Here is a 16341-nt window from a genome sequence, read left to right as displayed (position 1 = left end):
GCATAATTTTCCCAGACTGAACTATATTATTTTTCACTTTCATTTTTGTGCTGTTATTCAAAATTTGTAAAAATGATTATTACTTGATTATAGTGTTTTATCCTGGGGATCATGTTCTGTCATATTAGCCAACCTGATAGGTATGAAGTTGTAAATCGGCATTGTTTTAGTTTGCATTTCTCTAATCAATAGTGTAGAGTATTTTTTTCCCATATAACTATAGATAGCTTTAATTTCTTCATCTGAAAAGTTCCTATATGCATCCTTTGAACATTTTTCAATTCGGAATGACATGTTTTTTTACTATAAATATGATTGTATCATCAGCAAAGAGTAATAATTTGGTTTCCTCATTGCCTACTCTAATTTCTTTAATCTCTTTCTCAACTCTTATTGCCAAAGCTAGCATTTCTAAAACAATATTGAATAGTAATGGTGATAGTGGGCAACCTTGTTTCACTCCTGATCTTATTGGGAATGGTTGCAATATTTCCCCATTATGTATGACACTTACTGATGGTTTTAAATAGATGCTGCTGATTATTTTAAGGAAAAGTCCATTTATTCATATACTCTCAAGTGTTTTTAATTGGAAATATTTTACATAATTACACATGGATAATCTATATCTCATTCCTTCTTAGGGAGGCATAGATTTTGGAACTCTATACTTTATATATATATATATATATATATATATATATATATATATATATATATATATATAATTTTATTTTAAATAAACTTAAGTCTGAGCCATTAATAGTAGGTTCAATTCCTGCTTCTGACTTATGTGTCCCAGGGCAAGTCACTTTTAAGTAATCAGTGTTCAATGTAACAGTCTAGGACAGAAGGTGTAAAGCTGCATTTATCTGAGAATTTCTTATACTGATGAACACATGGGTCCAGTTCTTGTCCCTATCCACAGTGTTTTAAACAAGTGTCTGGGTAAGAAATAGATGCATAAAGTGCTAATAGATAGTCATATGTGACTTGTTTAATAACTCTGTGACTGTCAATTCAGCTATTCTGTTTATCAAGGGAAATTATAAATCAGACAAGTCTTCTTATTTTTCTTGGTTCTTGTCCATTTTTTATAATTCTCTCTCAACTAAATATACTACCACCTGGGAGTCTCTGGTTGGCACCTTGATTATTTATTGTGGTTGGTTAGTTATCCTCTCATTCTTATCCCATGCTTTTTTCAGTTCACAGTCTGCTTAAAGCCAAGCATCCTCTTTTCCATTTATAGTGCCCTCAAGTATTGTTCTTCTGAGATGGAGGTTATATCATTTGAAATAATAAAGGATTACCAGGGGTATATTGTTTTAGAGGCAGCATGGAGTTAGAATAATTGAAAGGTCATTAGAGTTTCCCACATACTGTTCAATCTAAGCTCTTTATCCTAATCAATTTAAATCTTACTAATTGTCCGTTTGTAGTGACCATCTACATAATATCTACTGTTAGAATAACTCAATGGGTAATCAATATAAATCTTAACAATATGAGTTGTTAATTCCAATTATTCTTTCAGTATACATTTTATACTAAAAATGTTTGTTTTCTTTCCCTTTTCACTTTGTTAATGCTTATATGGGTGTTTAAGAATGAGCATAGAGTAAGTGCTTATGTGCTAATACTTGTATGGGGATCTAGAAATAAGTTAGAATGAGTACTGGGGGAAAATAGATGGCCTTTTGTTCCTGTGAATCATTAAAGGGTACCTATTCTTTCTTTCACCTTTTATGCCACTTTCCTTTTTCAATTTTCCTTCCACTTCTTCCTCTGAACTCTTATACTATGTCTTGCACACTGAGAAGGACATATAAATTGGGTGAGAAGACATTTGGCTATCTTGTTTCAGAAGTAGGAAAAGATCCATTGAATTTGGTATTTTGTCAGGAGTTGTTCTGATGTCATTCTCTTTGAAGTACCTTATGAAATGATTGTCATGACATTAGAATTGGATTTTTTTTTAATGGAAATTGGAATTTAATGGAAATAGAAATGGAATTTTAGTTAAATTCAAATAATTTTAAGCTTTTTTTTTATTCTCATTTCAGTGAAATTGCAGAGACAACCTGATGTAGTGTGTCAGAAGCTTTTTTCAGGGACAAGAAGACCTATAGTCAAGTATAGTTTAAACATGTGCTTACTATGTATTCCCTTCAGGTGTCACCTAAACATTCTAACATACTTGAAGAAGAAAAGTGGAAGAAAAGTCTCTGACCTGCATTAGTATAGAGTTTCCTCATCTTAGAGTTCCCAATATCAATAAAATTGCAAGTCTAATTTCTGTCTCTCTTTCTAAGTTTTCTATTACATTTTCAGCACAACAAATAACTGATTGTACGTTAACCTTCCAGTCTGGGTTACTAGATTGGCCTAATTTACATCTGCTCAGAAAAGAAAGATAAAACAATCTCTTTGAAGTGATTGCATACCTGACTGAGAGAGTTTAAAATCAAAATGTTATGGGATCTGATATTTTTATCAGATCTGATAGTTACAGAAGAGAGCCTATAAATAGGAAATTCTCTTACTTAGATGATTCAGAGGACATATATTATGAAAGGCAGATATAAATAAATATAATGAGTGAAAAAAAGAAATATTTACAAAGTGCTATTTGAAATCTTTAAAAAAGTAAGAATATTTTTCACAAACAGGATGAAAGAAAGCTTCATGAAGGAGGTATCACTTGACTTTATTTTTAAACTTACCTGAATTTTAATCCCAAATTTATGATTTAAATAGGTCAGAGATAGGGGCATGCCAATTATTTCATATTTTGAAAAATTAAGGACCTTCTAAGTACACAATTAGATGCTGAGGATACAAAGGGAAAAAAAAAACAATAAATCACTCAATTGGTTTACATTCTTCTGGGAGAAAAGGAATGATATAAGCAAAGGAGTGGAGGCAGGAAATAAGTATGGAAAGGGAAGTGAGTATTCTAATTTGGCTGAATACATGGGGAAAGGAAGTAAGAAAGCTAAATAATGCTGGAAGAGACAAATTCATCATATCTTCAAGAAATAAAATGAAGCTGCTATTATAAATTTTATTGTAATGCTTATGTTTAGTTGAATCTGTTCACATTGCACTTTCATAAGAAGAATAATTTCAACATATATCCATCAGTAAGTAGTTTCATTTAGGTATGCATTTTAAGACATCATTTTCAGGGGACTTCAAGTTCAGACTTTCATAAGACGTATTAAAATAAATTTACATGTCTTTCTATATATTTTTATATCAGCAACATCTGTGTGAATTGCAAATCTGCAATTTATAAATGGAGCTATGACCAAACTGCCTAGATAGTATAGCATAGCTAATTTCATAGTACTAAGGCAATCAATTGTATGGCTTTTATGTTCACGAACTCTCACTTTGTTTATATGTAAATGAGAATTTGATAAATGAACTATTGGAAGGAGTTTATAATTAACTTGTACAAAAATCTCTTGACTTTCTTTTCCTTTTTCATCTTCCTAAAATTTAGATTATTCAAAGAAAAAATTTACTTCAATGGTTTCTTTAAAAAATATTGTTTAATGTGCTTATCTTTGCAAGCAAAAGTAATACTACCAGCTTTTTGTCTGTGAAACATACTTTGACTCATTTTCCAGTAGTGATGACAAAGTTAACAATTCCACATATTCCCTCATTGGGCTCCCTTTTTGACTAATTGCACACACTTACCTAAACAAAGTTAGGCATTTGCTCTGTCAACATGGAAGAAATTAAAATTAATTAGCCTTATTATTGACCTAATTGACCATATGTACATCAAAAATAAATGCACTGAATGGGACATTTGAGTTTTTAGCAATCATACCTTAAAAAGCTCATTTTTACTATAATTTTATGGTAATCATTGCTTTTGTTGTTGATATTGCTACATTAAGGAATGTGCATTTAAATTCTAAAATTGTGAAGAGAAACAGAGAAAAGGACAGAAAGAGATAGAAATTGAGACATTGATATGCAAAAATAGAAAATTAAAAAAAAAGTGTTGTTGTTGTTGTTTTTTTCCACCAGAGAGTTAATCAAATTTTAAATATCAGAGGCAGCATGAAGTAATGGTTAGAGCTTGGACTCAGTAAGATCTGGGTTCAAATTCTGTCTCAGACACATAATAGTTATCCTGTCACAACATCGCAGTGCAAAAATGTTCTCATTTTGACTTCTGGCCAAGATGGCAGAGAGAAGGCACACATCTGCTTAAGTTCTGCATTTTCTCTCAGAATTTAATTCATGACAAGTCTCGGAATTAGTTTTTGACTGAAAAAAAAAAAAAACCAAAAACCCACAAATAATTACCAAGAGAAGACATCCTTGAAATTCACCAGGAAAGATATATTTTTACTTGAAGTTGGGGATGGTTTTAGATCGGGCACAGGCAGAGGGCAGGAAGCAACAGTGAGAGTACTGCAGACAAATCACAGCTGAGCAGATGTGAGGAGCATAGGGTGTGATCTCACCCATCTCTGCGGGGAGAGCTTCACTATCGTACTGGATACTTTGCCCTGGCAGCAAGCCAGTAGACAAGCAGAGAAGCTAAAAACACAGTGGGTGAAGAATTCAACCCCAAACAGGTAGAATCTCTCAGGATGTGGCCAAGCCCCTTCCCACTCCCCTACTCCCCTGATAGTGTCTCAGCATGTTCTCAGAGTCTCAGAGCCCAGGTGCATCACAGTCACTGCTGTTCTATTAGTGCCATGCTGCTGCCATTTGGGGTTTGTTTGTTTGTTTGTTTTGCGAGTTTATCTTCTTTGTTCTTCTCTGACAAAATGAGCAAAAAAATTAAAATGGACCTTAACTATTGATAGCTTCTACACAGATAGAGAGCAGACTTTAAACCCTGAGGAGACTAAAAACATACTGTCTCCAGATGAATCCCCAAAGGATGGTATCATCTGGTCCTCAACACAAATGACTCTCATAGAAGAAATTAAAAAGGCTCTCACAAAAGAGCTAGAAGAAAAATGGGAAAATGAAAGGGAGGCTTGGCAAGAGAGTCTGGATAAGTCATCCCATTCATTTAAAGACAGAATGGATAAAGAAATTAAATCCTTGAAAACAGAATTAGTGAATTGGAAAAAGAAAATAGTTCTCTAAAAAATAAAATTGGTGAAGAGGGAAAAAAATTCCATAGAACAAAACAACTCACTTAAAAACTCAATTGGATAATTAGAAAATTGTATAAGAAAGTGAGTGAAGAAAATACTTCATTGAAAATCAGAATCGAACAAATGGAATTGAATGACTTGAGGAGACACCAAAAATGTCAAGCAAAACTAAAAAAAAATGAAACAATGGAAAAAAATGTCAAATACCTTCTTGGGAAAACAACAGACCTGGAAAATAGATCTAGGAGAGATAATCTGAGAATTCTTGGACTCCCTGAAAAATATAATGAAAAAAGAGCCTGGGCATTTTTTCTGGGAAATGATCAAAGAGAACTGTCCAGAAGTCAAAATAACAGAGAGTAAAATAGAAATTGAAAGAATCCATCGATCACCTACTGAAAGGGATCCTAAAATCAAAACACCAAGAAATATAGTGGCCAAATGCCAGAAATATCAGATGAAGGAAAAAATACGGCAAGCTATTAGAAAAAAATCAATTCAAATATAGAGGAGCCACAATAAGGATTACTCATGACCTAGTAGCATCCACATTAAAGAGTTGAAGGGCTTGGAATATGATATTCTGAAAGGCTGAGGAACTTGATATGCAACCAAAAATAATTTACCCAGCAAAAATGAGCATCTTTTTCCAGGGAAGAAGATTGGCATTCAACAAAATAAGCAAATTTCACCTATTTTTGATGAGAAAAACAGAACTTAACAAAAAGTTTGATCTAGAAATATAGAACTCAAGAGAAACCTAAAAAGGTAAAAAAGTCTTGGGAACTATATTTCTGCTACAAAGATATATAAAGAATACATGTATACCTTCTTCTAGAAACTAGCGGTAGAAAGGAAATGATACCAGAAAAAGGGTAAAATAGGGGTACTACATCTCACGAAGAGGCAAAGGAAACCTATTATATCTAAAAGAAAGAATGGGGGGGGGATGAATATATGCTATATTTTAATGTCATCAGAATTAGCTTAAACAGAAAAATTTTAGACATATTCGATTTATGGTGAAACTTCTCCCACCTCATTGAAAAGTGGAAAGGGAAAAGTGAAAAGGGAAGGAATAAGCTAAGTGGAAAAGAATACAGAAATTGCAAGGAAAAGGAGTAAGATGGGGGAGGAAATATAAGGTGGGGAGAGGGATACTAAAAAGGAATGGCTGTGAGAAGCAATTGGTGCTCACAAGGTTAATACTGGGGAGGGAGGTAGGGGGGAAGAAAAGGAGAAAAGCACAAACAGGGGTTAACAAGATGGCAAGTAATACAGAATTGGTCATTTTAACCATAAATGTGAATAGGGTAAACTTCCCCATAAAGAGGAAGTGCTTAGCAGAATGGATTAAAAGCCAGAATCCTACAATATGTTGTTTACAGGAAACACACCTGAAGCAAAATAAAGAGTAAAGGTAAAAGGTTGGAGCAGAATCTACTATGCTTCGGGTAAAGTAAAAACAAAACAAAACAAAAAAACAGGGGTAGCCATCCTGATCACAGATCAAGCAAAAACAAAAATTTATCTAATTAAAAGAGATAAGGAAGGGCACTATAACTTGCTAAAGGGAAGCATAGATAATGAAGCAATATCAATATTAAACACATATGCACCAAGTGGTGTAGCATCTAAATTCTTAAAAGAGAAATTAAGAGAACTGCAAGAAGAAATAGACAGCAAAACTATAATAGTGGGAGATCTCAACCTTGCACTCTCAGAATTAGATAAATCAAATGACAAAATAAATAAGAAAGAAGTCAAAGAGGTAAATAGAATAGTAGAAAAGTTAGATATGATAGATATTTGAAGAAAACTAAATGGAGACAGAAAAAAGTACACTTTCTTCTCAGCAGTTCATGGAACCTATACAAAAATTGATCATATATTAGGACATAAAAATCTCAAAATCAAATACAGTAGGGCAGAAATAGTAAATGCATCCTTTTCAGACCACAATGAAATGAAAATTACATTCACTAAAAAGCCAGGGGAAAATACACCAAAAAATAATTGGAAACTAATAATCTCATACTAAAGAATGACTGGGTGAAACAGAAAATCATAGACATAACTAATAACTTCACCCAAGAAAATGACAATAATGAGACATCATACCAAAATGTGTGGGATGCAGCCAAAATGGTAATAAGGGGAAATTTCATATCTCTAGATGCCTACTTGCATAAAATAGAGAAAGAGAAGGTCAATGAATTAACTAAAACAACTAAGAGTTGGTTCTATGAAAAAACCCTTAGTAAACCTGATTTAAAAAAGGAAAGAGGACTTGTTAGTCTTAAAAATGAAAAGGGAGAACTCGCCACTAATAAAGAAAAAAATAGAGCAATAATTAGGAGTTACTTTGCCCAACTTTATGCCAATAAATTCGACAATTTAAATGAAATGGAAGAATACCTTCAAAAATAAAGCTTGCACAGATTAACAGAGGAAGAAGTAAATAAACTAAACAGTCCTATTTTAGAAAAAGAAATAGAACAAGCTATTAAGCAACTCCTTAAGAAAAAATCCACAGGACCAAATGGATTTATATGTGAATTCTACCAATCCTTTAAAGGACAATTAACTCCAATGCTATATAAACTAGTAGAAAAAATAGGGATTGAAGGAGTTTTACCAAATTCCTTTTATGACACAGACATGGTACTGATACCTAAACCAGGTAGGTTGAAAATGGAGAAATAAAAATACAGACCAATCTCCCTAATGAATATTGATGCTAAAATCTTAATTAAAATATTAGCAAAAAGATTACAGAAAATCATCCCCAGAATAAAACACTATGACCAAGGAGAATTTATATCAGGAATGCAGGGTTGGTTCAATATTAGGAAAACTATTAGCATAATTGACTACATCAATAACCAAACTAACAAAGACCATATGATCATCTCAATAGATGCAGAAAAAGCATTTGATAAAATCCAACATCCATTCCTAATAAAAGTACTTGAGAGGATAGGAATAAATGGGCTTTTCCTTAAAATACTCAGGACTATGTATTTAAAACCATCAGTAAGCATCATATGCAATGGGGAAAAACTGGAACCTTTCCCAGTAAGATCAGGAGTGAAAAAAGGTTGCCCACTATCACCATTATTATTCAATATTGTATTAAAAATGCTAGCCTCGGCAATGAGTCAAGAAAGAGATTAAAGGAATCAGAGTAGGTAATGAGGAAACCGAACTACCATTCTTCACAGATGATATGATGGTATACTTAGAGAACCCCGAGATGTTACTAAAAATCTATTAGAAATAATTCATAACTTTAGCAAAGTTGCAGGATATAAAATAAATCCACGTAAATCCTTAGCATTTTTATACATCTCCAACAAAATCCAACAGGAAGAGATACAAAGAGAAACTCCATTCAAAATAACTGTTGATAGCATAAAATTTTTGGGAATCTATCTACCAAAGGAAAGTCAGGAATTATATGAGCAAAATTACAAAGCATTTTCCACACAAATAAAGTCAGACTTAAATAATTGGAAAAATATTAAGTGCTCTTGGATAAGCCGCGTGAATATAATAAAGATGACAATACTTCCCAAACTAATCTATTTATTTAGTGCTATTCCAATCAGACTCCCAAGAAAATATTTTAAGGATCTAGGGGAAAAATATTCATATGGAAGACCAAAAGGTCAAGAATCTCAAGGGAATTAATGAAAAAAAAAATGAAATGAAGGTGGCCTAGCTGTACCTGATCTAAAACTATATTATAAAACAGCATTCACCAAAATCATTTGGTATTGCTTAAGAAACAGATTAGTTAATTAATGAAATAGGTTATGTTCCCAAGACAGACAAAATAGTCAATTACTGTAGCATTCCAGTATTTGACTGGACCCCAACTTTTGGGATAAGAATGTACTATTTGACAAAAACTGTTAGGAAAACTGGATAGTTCTAGCATTTAGCCAATATTTCTTAATGTTTTGATTTTAGGATCCCTTTCAGTAGGTGATCAATGAATTCTTTCGATTTCTATTTTACCCTCTGTTTCTATAATTTCTGGGCAGTTCTCTTTGATCATTTCCTGGAAAATAGTGACCAGGGTCTTTTTTTTATCATATTTTTCAGGGAGTCCAATAATTCTCAGATTGTGTCTCCTAGATCTATTTTCCAGGTCTGTTGTTTTCCCAAGAAGGTATTTGACATTTTTTTTTCCATTGTTCCTTTTTTTTTTTTTTTTTTTTTTTGGTTTTCCTTGACTGATTCTTGGTGTCTCCTCGAGTCATTCAATTCAATTTGTTCGATTCTGATTTTCAATGAAGTATTTTCTTCACTCACTTTCTTATACATTTTTCTAATTGTCCAATTGAGTTTATAAGTGAGTAGTTTTGTTCTATGGAATTTTTTCCTTTTTACCAATTTTATTTTTTAGAGAGCTAATTTCTTTTTCCAGTTCACTACTTCTGTTTTTCAAGGATTTGATTTCTTTCTTTTTTTTTTTTTTTAATAACTTTTTATTGACAGAACCCATGCCAGGATAATTTTTTACAAAATTATCCCTTGTACTCACTTCTGTTCCAATTTTTTCCCCTCCCTCCCTCCACCCCAGATGGTAAGCAGTCCTTTACATGTTAAATAGGTTACAGTATATCCTAGATACAATATATGTGTGCAGAACCAAACAGTTCTCTTGTTGCACAGGGAGAATTGGATTCAGAAGGTATAAATAACCCAGGAAGAAAAACCAAAATGCAAGCAGTTAATATTCATTTCCCAGTGCTCTTTCTTTGGGTGTAGCTATTTCTGTCCATCCATGATCAACTGAAACTGAATTAGTTATCTTTATCGAAGAGATCCACTTCCATCAGAATACATCCTCAAACAGTATTGTTGTTGAGTATATAATGATCTCCTGGTTCTGCTCATTTCACTTAGCATCAGTTCATGTAAGTCTCACCAGTCCTCTCTGTATTCATCCTGCTGGTAATTTCTTACAGAACAATAATATTCCATAATGTTCATATACCACAATTTACTCAACCATTCTCCAATTGATGGGCTTCCATTCATTTTCCAGCTTCTAGCCACTACAAAAAGGGCTGCCACAAACATTTGGGCACATACAGACCCCTTTCCCTTCTTTAGTATCTCTTTAGGGTGTAAGCCCGTAGAAACACTGCTGGATCAAAGGGTATGCACAGTTTGATAACTTTTTGAGCATAGTTCCAAATTGTTCTCCAGAATGGCTGGATGTGTTCACAATTCCACCAACAATGTATCAGTATCCCTGTTTTCCCACATCCCCTCTAACATTCTGCATTATCTTCCCTTGTCATTCTAGCCAATCTGACAAGTGTGTAGTGGTATCTCAGAGTTGTCTTAATTTGCATTTCTCTGATTAATAATGATTTGGAACATATTTTCATATGTCTATAAATAGTTTCAATTTCTTCATCTGAGAATTGTCTGTTCATATCCTTTGACCATTTATCGATTGGAGAATGGCTTGATTTCTTATAAATTAGAGTCAATTCTCTATATATTTTGGAAATGAGGCCTGTATCAGAATTTTTGACTGTAAAAATGTTTTCCCAATTTATTGTTTCCCTTCTAATCTTGTCTGCATTTGTTTTGTTTGTACAAAAACTTTCCAATTTGATATAATCAAAATTTTCTATTTTGTGGTCAATAATGATCTCTAGTTCTTCTTTGGTCATAAATTCCTCCCTCTTCCACAGGTCTGAGAGGTAAACTATCCTATGTTCTTTCAATTTATTTATCATCTCATTCTTTATGCCTAGGTCATGAACCCATTTTGACCTTACCTTGGTGTACAGTGATGTGTGGGTCAATGCCTAGTTTCTGCCATACTGATTTCCAATTTTCCCAGCAATTTTTGTCAAATAATGCATTCTTATCCCTAAAACTGGGGTCTTTGGGTTTGTCAAACACTAGATTATTAAAGTTATTGGCTGTTTTGTCCTTTCAACCTAACCTATTCCATTGATCAACTAGTCTTTTTCTTAGCCAATACCAGATGGTTTTAGTAACTGCTGCTTTATAATATAATTTTAGATCTGATACAACTAAAGGATTTGATTTCTTTATCCACTCTATCTTTAAATGAGTGGGATGACTTATCCAGACTCTCTCGCCAAGCTTCCCTTGCCTTTTCCCATTTTTCTTCTAGCTCTCTTGTGAGAGCCTTTTAATTTCTTCTATGAGAGTCATTTGTGTTAAGGATCAGATGTTATCCCCTTTTGAGGATTCATCTGGAGACAGTCTGTATTTAGTCTCCTCATTGTTTAAAGTCTACTCTCTATCCATATAGAAGCTATCTATAGTTAAGGTCCATTTAAATTTTTTGCTCATTTTGACAGAGAAGAATCAAAGAACACAAACTCTCAAAAAGAAAAAAGAAAAAAAAAGAAAAAAAGAAATAAAAATTCAATCTGCTTTTTTTTTTTGGTTGGGGGAGGGTTGGATGGTGTTACTGAGCTTCCTCTACAGACTGCAGGGGGCAGCAGCAAGACACTAGCAGGACAGCAATGGTTGCACTGCATCTGCACTCTGAGACTGAGAGCATGCTGAGCCACTGCAGGTGGGTGAGGCCAGGTCCTGAGAAACCCTAGCTTTTTGGGGTTATAGTCTTCATCCCCTGTTTTTTTAGCTTCTCTGCTTGTCTACTGGCTTGCTGCCAGGTCAAAGAGCCAATATTGTAGTAAAGTTCTTTCTGCAGAGACTGCTAAGATCACACCCTACCCCACTTTGGTCTGCTCAGTGTGAGCTGCCTGCTGTGCTCTTGCTGCTGCTGCCTGCCCTCAGCTTGTGCCTGATCTAAAATTGTCCCCACCCTTGAGCAAAAGCAGACCTTTCCTGATGAATTTCAAGGATGTCTTCTCTTAGTAATTATTTTTGGGTTTGTTTTTTTTCAGTCAAGCATTAATTCTGAGGCTTGTCATGAAATGAATTCTGAGAGAAAATGCAGAGCTTAAGTAGATGTGTACCTCCTCTCCGCCATCTTGGCCAGAAGACCTGCTCTCTGTCTGTATAGAACTCTCAATTGGAATGTTCTTTAGATTTTTTTACTCATTTTTAAAGCCTTTTGGGTCTGCCTTAAGGGCAAGGAAGTTACCAGCTTCCTCTGCAGAGCAGGGATAGGTATATGGACAGTAGCTATCCTGCAAACGAGCTGCAAAGAGCAGCAAGTTGCAAGAGCATGCTGGGAAAAAGTTTTGCACTGGAAGTGACTCAGGTCTGGGTATCACTGGCCAAGCTGGGCTATGGGAAAAGCCTTGGTGTGGGGATCAGTGAGTGCCATGGGGCTAGAGGCTGATGAGGGAAAGTGTCACTGCTCCAGGCTAAAGCTCGCTGTGGATAGTAGCAGTTGCCCTGCCCCACCCAGCTCTGGAAGTGTCTCTGCCCAGGGGAGCATATTCAAGCTGCAGAAGTTCTATTGCCCCAGCCTGAGGCCCCCTCTGTACAATTTAGAGGCTGCTACGGGCTGTGCCCCCGTGCTGTGCAGATCTGTGATTGCCCCAGTGAAAACCCGTGCTGCAGAATGTGACTAAACAGTTGTTGCATGGTCTGTCCTGGGTCACTCACTTCCAGTTTTGGGTGGGTATAGCCAGATCCTGTCAGGTTCTGGCATTTTTTGGATTTTCCTCTACATTTGGCTTTAATTTCTCTGCTGGTCTACTGCTTTGCAATCAGAGCAGAGCAGTCAGCCTATAGTAAAATCCTCTCTGTAAATTTTACAACCACAGAGGCCACCTGACCTGGTCTGCTCAATATTCTAGCCTCTGGTTCTATCCTTGCTTGTGCTGATCTCTTCCTGCAGCTCAAGACAAATCTTTTCTGGTGATCTTCCAGATTATCTTTGGGTGGTAAGTTGTTGTACTTCCCATCTTTGTAAATTTTACATCAAATGCTATTTTTGAGGCTGAAATTATTTTTTTTTCCTTTTTTTATTGTTAATAACTTTTTATTTATAAGTTATATGCATGGGTAATTTTACAGCATTGACAATTGCTGAACCTTTTGTTCCAATTTTTCCCCTCCTTCCCCTCACCTCCTCCCCTAGATGGCAGGATGACCAATACATGTTAAATATATTAAAGTATAAATTAAATACAAAATAAGTATACATGACCAAATTGTTATTTTGCTGTACAAAAAGAATCAGACTCTGAAATATTTACAATTAGCCTGTGAAGGAAATCCAAAATGTAGGCAGGCAAAAATATAGAGATTGGGAATTCAATGTAATGGTTCTTAGTCATCTCCCAGAGTTCTTTTGCTGGGTGTAGCTGGTTCAGTTCATTACTGCTGCATTGGAACTGATTTGGTTCATCTCATTGCTGAAGATCGCCAGGTCCATCAGAATTGATCATCATATTGTATTGTTGGTGAGGTATATAATGATCTCCTGGCCCTGCTCATTTCACTCAGCATCAGTTCGTGTAAGTCTCTCCAGGCCTTTCTGAAGTCATCCTGTTGGTCATTTCTTACCAAATATTAATATTCCATTGTTGGAATCCTTACTAACTGCTAAGTAATTAGAGTTGATCTAATCTTATAAGAAGTTGTTTTGGCCAGAACCTGAAACAAGGTACTAAGTAGAACTAATCAAGACAAGGCTTGTGTTCCCACCTTTACTCAAGGGAGTCCACACCTTAAAGCTCTTTGGGCCAGAGAGCACTATGGGAGAAAACCCATAATCCCATTCTCTCAGAAGGTTCACATATAAGGCGAGACAGCCATTCCAGAATACATTTTTTCCTCTTGGCTGGCTGATCGCGCTGGACTCGAGAGGAACGACTCTTGTGCAGAGAACACTTTAACAGATTTCAGTGGAGCTACGCCAGAAGCCCTCTCTCCGCGGCAAGTTGGTGGCTGGGCTCCCCAGAAGGAGATAAGAGAGACCTTCCATCTCTGTCTTGGTTGGAGGCAGAAGAAAGCAGAGTCAGAGGCTGAAGGACAGAACCTTTGGATTTGGAGACATCCGAAGGGCTCCAAACCTCTAAACCGGCTGTGCTTTGAGAAGAACAAACTCCAACATTTGAACTCTAACATTTGGCGCCCAACGTGGGGCTGTTCTTCATTCCCTGTGGCAAAACCGTCCATTCATATCTTTTATAAGGCTCAGCTAAATTGACACTGGGCACCGAAAAGGCAAATCTCTTCATATCCTCCTTATCCAGAGGAATGGAATAGAAACAATCCTTGATGTCTATAACCCAAAGAGGCCATTCTCTAGGAAGCTGAGTAGGAGATGGAAGTCCAGGCTGAAGAGTTCCCATAGTTTCCATCTGTTCGTTCACTTTTCTTAAATCAGTGAGCATCCTCCATTTTCCCGATTTCTTTTTTACAACGAACACTGGTGAATTCCAAGGACTTAGAGAAGGTTGTAAATGCCCTTGTTCAAGCTGCTCCTGTACTATATCTAATAAGGCCTGAATTTTATCGCTACTTAAGGGCCACTGTTCTATCCACACTGGTGTATCAGTTTTCCATTGGATAGGAACAGGTGAAAGTGTTGGCAGGCCTTCAACAGCAGCCCTGCTTAAAAAAACGAAGTACTCATTTTTAACCCCAATTGTTGTAAAACGTCTCTTCCCCACAGATTGATGGGGATTTTTTCAACTATAAAAGGAGTAAAAACGAAAGGGGGAGATGTTGGAATCCTTACTAACTGCTAACTAATTAGAGTTGATCTAATCTTACAAGAAGATGTTTTGGCCAGAACCTGAAACTAGGTACTAAGTAGAACTAATCAATACAAGGCTTGTGTTCACACCTTTACTCATTGGAGTTCAATGAGTTCATACCTCCCTTGAAGCTCTTTGGGCCAGAGAGCACTATGGGAGAAAACCCATAATCCCTCTCTCTGGAAGGAGCATAAATAGGCCAATGGGCCAGTCGAAGGATTCTTCAGAGGAAGACGCTACAAGTCGAGATTTCACTGGAATGACATGAAGACTGGAGCTGGCTGGAGGCTGAAGAAAGCAGAGGCAGAGGCTGAAGGACCAGACCTTTGGATTTAAAGACATTTGGAGAGAGCTCTTGGAACCAAGCAGAGAGATAGGCCTCTAAGCTAACCGGGCTATATTGGAGATAATAAAAGATCTGAACTTTTATCACCTGGCTGCGTTTCGAGAAGAAGAAGCTCACCACATTCCATAATATTTATATGCCAAAATTTATTTAGCCATTTTTCAATTGATGGGCATCTACTCAATTTCCAGTTTCTGGCCACTACAAAGAGGACTGCCATAAATATTCTTGCACATACAGGTCCCTTTCCCTTCTTTAAGATCCCTTTGGGATATAAGCCCAGTAGTAACACTGAAGCATCAAAAAGTATGCACAGTTTGATAATTTTTTGAGCATAGGTCCAAGTTGCTCTTCAGAATGGCTCGATGAATTCATAATTCCACCAACAATTTATTAATGTCCCTGTTTTCCCATATCACCTCCAACATGGTATCTCAGAGTCATCTTAATTTGCATTTTTCTGATTAATAATGACTTGGAGCATCTTTTTATATGGCTAGAAATAGTTTCAATTTCTTCATCTGAGAATTGTCTGTTCATATCCTTTGACCACTTATCGATTAGAGAATGGCTTGATTTCTTATAAATTAGAGTCAATTCTCTATATATTTTGGAAATGAGGCCTGTATCAGAATTTTTGACTGTAAAAATGTTTTCCCAATTTATTGTTTCCCTTCTAATCTTGTCTGCATTTGTTTTCTTTGTACAAAAACTTTTCAATTTGATATAATCAAATTTTTCTATTTTGTGGTCAATAGTGATCTCTAGTTCTTCTTTGGTCATAAATTCCTCCCTCTTCCACAGGTCTGAAAGGCAAACTATCCTATGCTCTTCCAATTTATTTATAATCTCATTATTTATGCCTAGGTCATGAACCCATTTTGACCTTATCTTGGTGTACGGTATTAAGTGTAGGTCAATGCCTAGTTTCTGCCATAATAATTTCCAATTTTCCCAGCAATTTTTGTCAAACATTGAGTTCTTTTCCCAAAAGCTGGGGTCTCTGGGTTTATCAAACACTACATTGCTATAGTTATTAACTGTTTTGTCCTTTGAACATAACCTATTTCATTGATCAACTAATCTATTTCTTAGCCAGTACCAAATGATTTTGGTAACTGCTCCTTTATAATATAATTTTAGATCTGGTACAGCTAGGCCA

Source organism: Antechinus flavipes, chromosome 4, assembly GCF_016432865.1.
Source record: "Antechinus flavipes isolate AdamAnt ecotype Samford, QLD, Australia chromosome 4, AdamAnt_v2, whole genome shotgun sequence".
Classification (NCBI taxonomy): Eukaryota; Metazoa; Chordata; class Mammalia; order Dasyuromorphia; family Dasyuridae; genus Antechinus; species Antechinus flavipes.
Note: the sequence above shows the minus strand (reverse complement) of the source record.